Source organism: Cebidichthys violaceus, unplaced genomic scaffold (genome assembly GCF_023349555.1).
Source record: "Cebidichthys violaceus isolate CVI_PGR_0920_01 unplaced genomic scaffold, fCebVio1.0.p SCAF_1, whole genome shotgun sequence".
In the NCBI taxonomy this organism is placed as follows: Eukaryota; Metazoa; Chordata; class Actinopteri; order Perciformes; family Stichaeidae; genus Cebidichthys; species Cebidichthys violaceus.
This window is the reverse complement of record NW_027176262.1, coordinates 19,134,127-19,147,438: the sequence shown is the minus strand read 5'-3', so window position 1 is coordinate 19,147,438 and position 13,312 is coordinate 19,134,127. Positions and strand designations below refer to the sequence as shown.

Below are 13,312 nucleotides of genomic sequence, written 5' to 3'. Positions count from 1 at the left end.
CAAATTGCCCACTTAACATAGTTCTCCTACAGCAACATGTGTTTATCATTAGCGAGCAACCTAATGGCTCAAACATTATTCAAGCTGGCTTAATGGCATAGTTGCGCTTTGTTCGGGTCTGTCTGATAAGGGCTAATGGTTTATTAATTTCCCTACGAGTCACAAAAATATACTGAAAACAAAAACATGACTCTGAGTCTCTGTCATTGTCTGATTCAATCACATTACTAAAATGTAGTTATTGTGGGGAAAATCCCACACAACATACTAAAAAGTTATTGGTATTGTAGCTTGGATTTATGGGTTTATGTTGATGTATTTTATATGAAGAAACTGCCTAACAACATGATGGCATGTTGAAATATTCCAAGCAACAACGAAACAAATCAATTTCTCCACAGACCAGAATGCAATGCAGCCAGCGCAGTAGTGGGTACAGCGAGGGCCGAAAAGTATTTAAGGAAAAGTGGGAAATCATTGAGTGAATTAAGTTAGAATGAGGCAGGTTGAAGGAAAGCAGCCACTGGAAAAAATGTAATTACAACACCTTACAAGAAAAACTGCTGGAGCAGTCTCTGAAGACTCAATATCAAAACGTGAGGGATTTCACCCTTAAAGTGAACGCCGTCAGCGTCCAAGCCTAAACACAAAGAGCAAATCTCTTGCTGCCCCTGTCAAAAGCTCACCCAATATCGGGGAGCACTGAAAGGATTTGAAAGGCATCGGAAGTGTCTTCTTGTCCCCCACCGACGCAACAATGCACGAGCAACTGTTTGAACTTGAAAAGTGTTTTATCCGAGGGCAGCCATGTGTGTCCCACTGACTGGATGTCATGCGTTCAAGAGGGATTCAAGACTTTGTTCTCGATAACTTTTAAGTGTTCAGTTTTCTGAGAGTTACCCCTATGTAACAAAAGTCCCTGTGAAGCTCTGATGATAGGGGTGAACAGCAGACAGAGGAAATTACTGGAGGCAAATAAGTGAAGAACGACATTACTATCACTTCCACTCTGTCATCCTTTTTATTTGTGATGTGAAAGACCAAAAGTCTCATCTTGGTCATTATTGATAGTTACCATCCTCAACATTTTTTTCTACATGTATAGTGTATGATGTACTTACAAAAAAAAAAAAAATGATTTGACTTTTGCAAAAGACAGAAATGAAATGTGATAAATGTCACAATTTGTTAACTCAATTCAAAAACGATCACGTTTTCAGTTGTCATCCTCAAAGTTCCTGAGGTGCAGCGGTGCAGATCAAAACACTTGAGCCGAATAAGTTCATGTGCACACCCTTGAACAATCAATCAGTCTTGAGCTGTTACTGAGGGCATTTTTTTTGACACATCAATAATGTTTATTTATTTATTTATTTTATTTCCCACATTGAAAGCAGAGCGAGACTCTGAAGAAACGTGTGAAATTGAGCCAATAAGAACAAAGCAAAAGCTGTTTGATGATCTTGATCTGATTACGTTCACACATGAGCATCTTTACAGTGGTTTAAAAGATTCCCCTTTCCTTCCCATGTGTTTATCCTTTGTGGAACTAAACTAATCCCAAATCAAAAATCACTTGCCCAATCGGTAAACAATGACACCGTCGTGCAAGCAGGCAGGTAGAGTTGCTTTTGTATGCCGTGCACTGTCATTTGATTACTTGCCAAAATTATAGCAGCACCAAGGTGGATTTAACAAACCGACATTTATGGCACCCTCCGGGGATTTATCTACAACAATAAAGCCTCTCTGTCTTTGGAGAGTAGAAGGAAAAAAAGAACACAACTTCAAATATTAGTCTAAGCCACTGAGTGTCTGTACAGTGTGGCAGAAAGCTGGCTCCTGAAGCAAATCCATAATTAAAATATAACTTTAGGACAAAGTAATGCTTCACAGATCTCCAGTCCATTTTCACCTTTTATGACTGTGACACCTATGTGTCAAAGGAGGGACATATTTGCCATTTCTAAAAATGCTCTTTCATCTTTCAAAGCAGAAATGCAGCCGCAGGCCATCTGTTTTCAACTGGGATGTTCAGTGAAGTGTCCCTGCCTTCCAGAGCTGTTTACCAAACAAATATTGATATGCCCTCTCTTGTGTCTCATTCAGCTCAGAGACAACACAGTGCACTGAGCGGTGTCAGCATGCACAAAGATAACAGCTAACTGCTGGATAATATTGATAATCTGAATGTTTTGGGCTGAATTTTAACAAATTACAAAGCATGGTTTTGCACAGATGTCTGCAGATAATAATCTAACACAGATGTAGCCTGAAGTCCACAAAATCCAAATTATAGGATAGCAAACTACAAAATCATATTCTAACACTTAAAAAAATATTCAAATTTTCAAGAATCAAAAGGACGCTAAGGAGCAAACGTAACGTGTAATAGTAATCATTTGTAGTCATCGTAGAACTGTGTGATGTTCATGTTACTGTAGATATAGTCTATGATGTGGACAGTTCATTCATGAACAGATTCATATTTGTACACGGGCGCCCCCGTTTCCCAGACGGAGCATACAGCCTATCTGCCTCTCCGTGCCGCTGGTCTCCACTTTCACCACAATACAAAGTTAAGAAAACACGGTAATGTTTAGAAAGCAGATTAGACTGGCACTGTGGAGCCGTCTGCTTCTTTGAACGTCACTTTTTCTTTTGTTGTTACCAGAGAAACACAGCTGGCCTGGTGCTCACACCGAAGCCTCCCTCTACCCGCTCCCAGCCAGCCAGCCCGGGACTCCCCTGTCCGCCTCCCCTTCGCCCGTCCTTACCTCTCTTGCAGGAGGGCGAAAGCTGCGAGCGGTCGGGTGAATCAGCAGCAGAACACATTCTTCTGGAGGCAAATCCGTACGGGGCCCTCCATTAGACACGGGCTCAAAGTGCGAGACGACGAGAGGAACATGAAAACAGCCGGAGGTTGACGGGGGAAAGAGAGTTTTCAGAACCGCAGAGCAGCTCGGGATTCGGGGCCAAGGTGCGACAACTCCCGCTGGTCTAAACTCGAGTTGAGGTAGTGGAGAGTTTTCTCGTGGGAAGTTTGAAGTCCGCGTGTTTGGATAAAAGCGTTACGTCCCGGCTTGGTAAAGTCACACTCTCTCTCTCTCTCTATCTCTCTCTCTCTCTCTCTCTTCTGTCTAAACCCGTTATTGTAACTTCTCCCAGAGTTCTCAGTCTCCGTCTCTGTACCGCTGCCCCCGTCACACACGCATCTTTGAAGCCAGTGTCGAGTTGCTCAGCAAATCATGGCAGCGGCGAGGCTGGTCGTCAAACCAGGAATGTCCCAGCCCCACAGCTCAATACGGCTCCTGGAGAGGGGAGGGAGAGAGAGGAGGGGGGTGTTACCCATATAGGCTGTGCATTAACAAGTTTTACAATCTAACGAGGAAAAAAAAAACGTCCTCCTTCCTCCTCTGCGCTGCATAACTCTATGACTGATTGTTATCATGTAAAGGTCGATCCACCTGAACGAATTCTTCCATTTGTTTTAACTTGATGATGCACACTTTACACTGTTACACTGCACACTTACTTCTTAAACAAGATAGAGAATTATACAACATTATGGATTATTAAATAAAAATCCTTAAAACGCAAATGACATCAGTAAAAAGCAACATTTTGGTGAATTAGTTGAATGCCATAAAGAATCTTCAGATGAATATTTAATCTGAACAGTTGTCACTTATACTGAAGTTTGAGGGGATGGGATAAAATAACAAGGTTTTATTTGTAATCTACAATAAACTGTTATCTCATGCAGCAGGTGATCGTCATAAGAAAACCTATCGCCCATGTAAACATAACTAATCATGTTTCCAGAAAACTTAATGTTCATGATTGAGATTACATTACAGTCATTTAGCAGACGCTTTTATCCAAAGCGACTTACAATTCAGTATCTATCTATTGTAGACGCAGCTACGGGAGCAATTTTGGGGTTAAGTGTCTTGCTCAAGGATACATTGACATGAGACTAGTTGGAGCCGGGGATCGAACCGCCGACCCTCTGATTGAAAGGCAGCCCTGCTCTCCACTTAGCCACGGTCACCCGAGATCAGCCACAGTCACCCGAGATCAGCTTGACATGAACACAAAGGATTTCTGCTGGACCAAAAAGGGAAAGAAACTTAACTAATAACTACTTGCAAGAATGTGAGTGACTTTTACTTTACTTTTTTTTCATTAACATGAAATTTCCATACAAGTTTATATTGTTTGTACCTAAGGCTTCATTCAATTTGGGAAAATCTACCTATCTGTTCAGGACAGTGATAGTTCCATCTAATGCACAAACAGCCCAAAAGCCATAAAGGCGGTTCTCATTTTTCAGTGGAATACACTGTACCTTGTAGATTACACCAGCTCTCACTGGGCCCATTGAAATGAATTAACGTTATGTGGGAGGGGAATGTTTAAAGAGCTAATAGCTGGCATCAGACCTGTTGGTTGGATGGGCTGAATGTTGGTTGGCTGCAGCTATTTCCTCATTACTAGGTGAAACGCCTTCACAGAGAGGCGGGGGAGAGGGAGCTGAGTGTGAAACAGTCATCTGTTGTGCGTATGGGCACGAGTAAACAGCATAATCATCTTTGAGGCAATAATTATGTGCTCCAGCAGCGGCGGCGGGCCCACCCTGCTTGAGACAGCAGGTGCAGCTCACCATCTGACAGCTGACTCCTAATGGAAGGTGTGATCCAATCCTCCCGAGGCCGGGTCGACCCAATGCGAGCCTTCAGGCTGTCAGGGCCAAAACCAACAAACCAGCAAACCTCTGACACAGGAGGAGAGGGAAAACAAGATGGAGGTGGTGGTGGAGACGAGACTGATGAAGGACGGATGCTTCAACTCTGTTTTCACAGTTGAACAGACCTGCCATCTTTTGGCTAGTTTTCTGTCATTGTAAAGTATCTGTTCTTACTTATCAGCACCACTTTCTAATGTCATCATATTTTATAAAAGCTTTAGCATTCGTATTGCTATTATTTACATTTGTGGTCGAACAGTTATGGACAAACTATTAAACCGCAGACTTGATGGATGATTGTGGTTGAAAAACCCTTTCATGTCTCATTAGAAACTACAGCCCACTTTTTTTTCCATCATCATTTGTAATACAAGTGATTCATTTTTTTCAACCCAGTGATAGCAAAATTGTCTCTCTCTCTCCCTCTTTCTCCTCTCTCTCTCTCTCTCTCTCTCTCTCTCTCTCTCTCTCTCTCTCTCTCTCTCTCTCGCTCTCTCTCAGGGTCAGGAGCTGGTTGGAGATGGAGACGGAGGCTCTGGGTTCAGAGGGGGGTGAGCGGGGTGATTGGACACAGTCGCATGTGAAAGGCCAGAGAGCGGCGAGTCCACAGGGAGCAGGGTCCACACACAAAGGGCCAGGGAGGGGCTCGGTGGGGGCTGGAGAGGCGACCGAGGAGGAGAGGCCACGCTGGGAACTAAAGCTGACAGCACAGACACTTCTCATCCACTGGGGGTTCGGCTGTCTCTGGCCCCCTGGGGTATATGCTCACTGGTGGAGCTGCCAGCCTGCTCCACACACTGTTGATCCCCAACAGCTTCAGCGAGCTGCTCACTGAGAGCAGAAGCAACAGAAACACTAAACACACAAAGCGGCAGTGACCTCTGGCCCATATTTAACTGATATGAAGATTGTTTGCTTAGTCATATCAGCCCTGATCAAATATCAATAGGCTACGTCACATTTAGCCAATACAAGATGACTTGATGATCATGCAGAGGTTGGAAAACAAAAGCAGTTTAAATTTTGTACATTAAAATACTGACTTTCCTCATGCAACGTCCTGATTTAACTTTAAAAGAGGGGAGGAGGCAGGAGACCTGCTAACAAGGGCATTGTCTAAATCCGCAGACTGGGATTGTTTGGTGTTGGTACCTCCAGGATAAAAAGCCTACAACCACTGTCAACAGAGTGTTTATGACCTGCAAAGCAGCCCTGGGTTGTGTTGACTCTGTCAGCAGGGGCCTGAGGGACGCCTGACTCCCAGTGCTATTAAAAGACACTTTCAGATAACAGGAGTACCATCCCTCCGTTTGTCAGGATTTGTGGATTCGTCAGCAGAACAAAATACCAAAGCTTAATTGTTGTTTGTTGTAATTGTCAGATCTGACGCCCAATTTTATGTAATTACTTGAAAGCAGATGTGGCTAAAATCTAGAGGGTAAAATGCCACGAACAAGCACTTATCGTCATTATTTTCTAGAATGCTGAGGCATGGAGTAAGACAGCTACAAAAATGAGCTAAGATAAAGACATTCATTTGTAACTTTTTATACGTTTTTCTAAGACAAGGAAAACTGTGTGCGAGCAAAGAAATATATATGAGAGTGAGAAAGATCACAATATTTTACAACAGAGACTAAATGGATTTCCCCTTGGAGTGCTGTATATCTCATGACCTAGACAGGTGTGTGCAGTGAGTATGGATGTGTGGGCTGTGCCTTTCTGTGTGTCTGGGTGTGGGCCTGCGGTTGTGTTCGTGTTCATGGATATGTATAAAGAAAGAGAGGAAGAGAAATGTGAGGGCACGTTTCTCCATCTGGTTTCTGCATCACTGTGGTGGGATCACATTATCCATCGTAGGCTCTCTGGGAATTTCATCAGTCTGTAACATCTCACTTATTCACACGTCTCCGTGGGCTTTACCATGTAGAACAATCCCTCCTGACACTGCAGTGACCCTGTACATCCTCTGGCCATCTTAAGGCTTCCTCTTGTCTCCTTTGGTGCCTCTGTAACAACTGTACAGGGCATAAAACTGTGTAAACTCCAGTTTTCACACTGTGTGTGTATATATATATATATATATATATATATATATATATATATACATATAGAACTTGAGTTCAACACAATGTTTTTGCAGTTACTCGTGAGTTACTCGTGAGTGACACAAACTCATGTCTGCCTTTAGATTCTCCTGTCATATTTAATGAATAAAGATAGGAAGTAGATTTTAAAAAAGAAAAACGTAGCTCTGATGTGATGATTCTAAAATGTTTCGATCCACAGAGCATTGTATATCACGGTATAATGTGAACGTTTTTCATGACGTAACACAAAACCTTTCTTGTTATAACATTAAGCTATGTATCTTGTTATAACGTATATATTTCACGTTATAGCGTGATAACTTAGCCTGTATTGTTATAACATGAAACTTGTGTTTGAATCTGGAAACGGTGTTCAGAGAACAGATTTATTAAGAAATTTGGCTCATTTACAGGATTTATTAAGTTCCACTTCATGCTTGGGTTGAGACATGGTGAGCTTCTCCTGTTATTGAGCACGGTGGATGATATTGTGATGAGTCTGCATACACCATGAAGGGTTTTAAAATGCACGGGGCTGTACAGAGAAAGAATGAGTATCTGTAATCCAAATACCTTATTTCTTGAGGAATGTAACAAAACTATAACCAGTCAATTTTTGTAACAGTATTCACGATGTGAAGCAATGAAAACTGTTCTGCTACTCTGCACTATATCACTTCCACAAAGCTCAGATTTATAACAGATTCCCAAATCGTACGGACGTGTTGTTCCGGTCTCATCCCCAACAGCCGAATCAGCACTGACGTGAAGCTGTCATGATATAGCATTCAGGAGTTGATTGTAGTGGGTATCTGGGGAGTAGTGGAGCAGGAAGAGGCCGAAGTGAAATATCATTCCTATTAAACACTGATGTTTCCTTTGGTCCCACGGGCTCATGACGACCTTGTGATTTATGGTGCAGAACTGGAGGAGCAGATCAGAACACAGCTGCCCCATAGCTGCACACAAACATGTGTATACCAGACTCAAGCATAACTGGTAGTCTTGGTCTACAATCAAATCGAGGCAGTTTTGGAATGAATGTTTTCCGGCTCTTGGACTAAAATAAATAAAACAAATGTATCTGCATTTATTGTCTTTTGTGTTTATTTGCCTGTGTCTGTGAATCCAGAGATTTATGTGTGTAAAATGTGGCGCTTGTTGCCGCTAACTGGCTTTTCCGGCTCGTTCTGAATGGCATGAAGTGATGTAGAAAATGAGCCAGATGAAGAGGATTAGAACCTGAGACTGCCTGCGCTTATCATCTCCCGTAGCACTGGAGTGTAGCCATGGAAACAGGAAGTGAGAGGCAAGCTTCCAAGATGGCCACCAGCTTCTGAATGGGTGCATTCCTCAACGGCAGGGTGTCTGCTGGAGGGAGGAGGGGCGAACGTGTGTGTTTACTCCGAAAAGGGACTATATAAATAGTAACTGCTGCTGTTTTAAGGACTTCCTGTCACTAGGTATTCCATAAAACAGTAGTTAAATAAACAATCAGTTTCCCATTGGGGCTGCCTTGTCTATACTGAAGTGAGGTCTGCTGTGAGTTCAATCCAGGACCCCAGTGTGTGGATTTTAAAGCCCCAGACTGGAGTCATGGAGCTGTTACAGGTCACCACACTCTCTTTCACTCGCACCCCGTCTGGTCATATAACCTCCACACACACAGACTGAGTCTGAATTCCACATTCAGCACGTTTTTTTTTCTCTGCCAAGTAACTTCTCTACTGACTTTTCAATGAGCTCTCTTCATTGTTTTGTTAAGCAAGTTGTGCATGTGGAGCTCCTCTTCTTGCCGTTACAGTGCAAGGATTCAGAGCACTATTATGATCTGAGCGGGACTTCATTCAGAGTGTTACAGTTAGAGAGAATTAAGCAATAGAATGTTGACCCAGGTTAGTTCTTTTTAGATTTTGTAGTCCAAAGCATTTGATTTTAAATAAAACAATTACTATGAGGTTAAATGTTTGATTTTTGGTTTTAATTTATATTTACAACCACTTTGAGGCCCCCCTAAACTTTATAGAAACCAGTGCTTAATCACTTTTACATGAAATAAATCTTCAGAACATTAAAGTATACGCTCAGATTTTTTCCGAGTCTCTCTTAAAACAATACACATGTACCGATTATGTACATTGAAAGAGTTCATGTTAATTGCAATGGTTTCTCTTGTTCATATCGGCCTTATAAAGACCTCCTCTTCAAGCATTTTCACTGTAAGTGGATGAATATCAAACCTCATTCTCTGTAAATGGATTCAAAAGTTTACCACAAACAAATACGTGGCCTCAGCAATAAGACAGATCAAGTCTTGCAAAATGGCAGTATTTATAGAGCAAAAATTCATCTGTATGTTACTGTCCCTCTCAGCCAGCAAAAAGCATCCTTTAAGGCACAAAGGAGATATTCTAAGCCAAAAAATGTAGTCCCCCATAGAAAAAAACACAAAATAGAAACATTCTATAGAGCAAGAAGAAAAAGTAGACTACACCATGTATTTAGTTAGCCTTAATGGTGGTTAAAAACATATAGAGGGGGAAAAAAAGGAATCTCGGTTCCCTCATCTACACACACACACACACACACACACACATATACAAATATATGTCAATACGCAAATATACAAACATCTACCAGCTGGCATTGTGAAGGACACCATCCATCATGCCGGCTCTGTTTTAGACATGGCCATGAAGCTGTCAGCATGCATTCCTGACCGCAGTTTTTGCAGAGCACATTTGTCAACCTCTAGGGTAGCGCATGCCCAAAATGCTTGGATGTTTAAACTTATCTAATTTTGGCCTTTGGAAGTTGTTGGCATCCCCACAGGGGCTAACATGATCCACAAACAGTGTGCTTTGGTATCATTAGGAGGCCTCAACTGGTACAGTGTAATCCTCTGGAGGATATTCTCATCTTGCTTTTTTTTTGCCTGTCTCTCCCGACACAGACAGCGCCCTCATCTTGGGACAAGTATCACTTTTGTTTATGCGTCGCACAGGTCAATCACACCATCCTGGAAGATACCATCTATCTCTCTTCCGCTATTTCAGATGTGGAGCCTCAGCCTGGGGCCAGGCGCACAATCACTGCAGAATATCACCAGATAGTCACTGTGGAGCCGCAAGAAAATGTACCACGAGTAAACAAAGCGTAATGATGCATGTTTTGTCTCTCCAACCACAGAGACGACGATGACCACTATCTTATCAGAAATTTGTTTAGTTCAGTCAAACCCCAGAGGAGTAACTTCTCCTCGGAACAGGATAGGCTGTAGGGAAATCTCGGGCAGATGTGAAGTGAAGACACTGATGTCTTCATGAAGGTGTTTTTTTCCTCCTGTAACTCATGCTATCTCAACCAGCTCTGTCCGTATCCTCTTTTTTCTCCCCCTCATGCCAAAGAGACAAGCTAGATCCGTGAACAATCTGCTCCATCCCACAGGCTGTGCTCCCCGCTCTGCTCCATAAATCGCATCTCCCATGGGGACAGCTGGGAAGACAGTACAAGTGGGAGTCAGATAAAGCTGTCTGAAAAAGGCTCCTGTTTCAAATTAGGCTTGGTGGACAAAAGTCCCCTCGACCTCGGAGCTGAATTCATATGTACTTCCTGTATCCCATTTCTTCCAGCAGCGTGGACGGACAATGGAAGGTGAGAGCCAGTGTGTTATGGCCGATGAAGCTGGTGTCACTGTGCCTGTGGTCTCCAGATCGGGGCACAGAAGGGCAGTTTACAGCCCTGTTAAAGGCGAACAAAAAGCTCTCTCTAAAGAGGCATGTTTCATGGCCTGTGTGCTCTCACAGTTAATGTCCAAGCCCAGCATGAGTTCACTGGACTTCCTCCCTTGTTGTGCCTCTGTGCCCTGATGGACTGAGCTCACTGCAGCGCTTTATACTCAAAATGAAACGGAGTGCAGTGAAATGGATTCAAAAAATGTATTGTAAATGTCAAAACGTGAAAAATTGCAGGTTTATAGCCTGACCTATTTCTATTGCTTCAGACTAGCAAGTCACCAGCTAGATTTTTTTCCAAAGCCTCCTCTGCAAATGGTCAACAATGATTGTGATCCAAATAGAAACAAAGGGTTCGTACCACAACCAATATTCAAACTGTAGCGTAAATTGATTGATAAATCTTTTAAACAACAACTAAAACTAAGTTATTATTTGTTTTAAAGCTGTTATAGGTTAGTTCAGATCATTCATATTTCTTAACACATCTGTGAAACTGGCCTCTAAAGGTTACACTGTATCCTGATCAGGCTTTTTGTATCTCTAATTCTTCAAATCTTAATATAGCCTTAAACATTGAAAGTAAACAGGGTGTGAACTTATGGGTGGCAAGCAATAAACGACAATCAAGGGAGGGAAAGGTGTGCAAAGATTTGTACACAGAACCAGAGACCATGAGAAAGAAGACAGAGAGAAAAAAAGGATATATTATGTTATGTTTTTAGTGTTAGCTATGAAGGAAACCTGAGCAGCCACGACAAATTGGTAAAAGAGAGATGGTGCAGGTGAAATCTCTGGCTCTCAGGATGGATTGATGGCACAACAGGGAACATTCAGGCAGATCAGGTTCACCTCTGTGATACTGGACTGTTTGAGGTCAGGGGGGTAGGGGGGGAATCAGGCTGATGCAGGTACAGTGTTATACCAGCCTTTAAATGGCTGCTTTGATAATGACCCACCACCCCTCGGGTGCTCATGGGGGATTCTACTCACAGGGTCAGGGCAGCATGGCTAACACAACCCTCACTTCCTATATCGTGACTGTCAAAACAAGCTTCATGTGACGCCAGTGGTTTGATCACCTGCCTCCTGCTCCTCCACTTGACAATGAGTTTTATTAAATCTTATCTAAAATATTGTAAATCTAAATTTAAGAATTTAAGTACCGGAGTCTTAAACATGGGACTGTTCTTAAGAAAATAAACATGCAAACATTCTTTTCATCCTTTTCTCATTCTAATTTTCTATCATTATACATTTTGTCTTGGTTCCTTTTTTTGTGTGTATACCTATATGTTGATGGTGTTATCTAAAGAAAATATAAAGAATAGTTTGCCCTGCAACAAAAATCCTCATCTTCATCACTAAGCTAACAGTAATTTATTTTTTGAGCCCGTGTATGTTGAAACCCCACTGTGGTTCATTCCCCCCCACCAAAATGACCACTCATATGTCCAATTCTGCCCTCTTCACAACTATTAAAGACAACAAGATGTTCTATTTAGAGTTTGAAAAAACTTATGTTGTGTTCAATTTGTCCAAACAGCTTGTGCTGCATAATACAAACATTTAATAGCCACACAACTGCACTAACTTTATGCACTCATTATGCTGTGGTTGCACACATATATTTACTCTAATGAAAGACTTGCTTGCTACCGTATCTGTTTGTAAGCCGAGAGCTGCCAAGTCGGGATAATTTAGGAGATAAAGAGATAAATACTAGTCTTTTGAACCCACAGTGCAATCGTTTGGCGTCAGAGGACATTGATTATGCTGCATGTTTGTTTAGAGGAATGATTTTACTTTTGGACATGAAGATGAGAGGATAATGATGATGAGTATAATTATTACTTCACTTCAAAATTAAAACTCATTTTGTGGTGAAGAAATCCACAAGTCCCAACAACAACAATCCCATCTGATATGCATCAGTACCCTGCACTGGTCATTGTCGTTGTTTTTTTCTTGCTGTATCTCTCAGATATACACACCGGCTCTGTATAGGTGGACACACAGAGGTTACCTGTCAACTTGTCCCAGAACGAGCATTTTGGTTTGCAGGAATTCTCTGGGACGGCACATTGATCGAGTTAATCTCTTATGTTTTAATCTGGCTCAGGGATATTAAGACCAGCCTTTGCGGCCCCGGTCACATCACCTCTGACCCCTTCTGTAATCCGCCTCTCCCATCAGCTCATTAAGCCCAGGGAGTTCACACCTCTTGCCATGTTGGGCCCAGCTGTGTCTCCCCAGTGCCCAGGCCGGCCTGGGGTGTCAGGAAAGGCTGCCGGCTTCACAGGCACGGCGCAGGCCCTGGTCTCTGATCTCTGCTGAAAATGCTATAAATCACAGACTGGAGGTGATGGTCCTAAGTGCTCATTAAAGTAGGCAATAATAAATGTGGAGAGAATGAAAGGCTCTCTCTACCCGTCAGCCTGGGCTGGTTAATGAGAGGAGCCTGTTGTACTTTACTAATGATGGATGATTAGGAAAAGGGTAGATGGAGTGTTAACAAACGTTTAACTGCAGAGCAGCACTCATAAATGTTTCACAGCGACAATAGGCACCACAGTGCTTCCTGTGACTGCATAAAAATACCTTGTGTTATGTGTTCATAATCAAAATTCAGCTCGAGATTGCATCATCATGTCTGATTCATTTGAGTTTGTACAGTGTTTATGCTTTTATATGTCACAGTGAACCACAGCAGCTCAGTTGTTTAAATAGGATTTTGG

General features: G+C 42.3%; 1 protein-coding gene across 1 annotated transcript in view; it reads right to left on the bottom strand.

The window, feature by feature from the left end:
• cdon (cell adhesion associated, oncogene regulated) overlaps positions 1 to 3,261 on the bottom strand; it is a 34,143-nt gene extending 30,882 nt beyond the window's left edge. Inside the window, exon 1 of the mRNA XM_068713902.1 lies at positions 2,778 to 3,261. The gene's annotated coding sequence lies outside the window, so the exon portion shown is untranslated. The remainder of the gene's footprint in view (positions 1 to 2,777) is intronic.
• Positions 3,262 to 13,312: the final 10,051 nt, after the last annotated feature.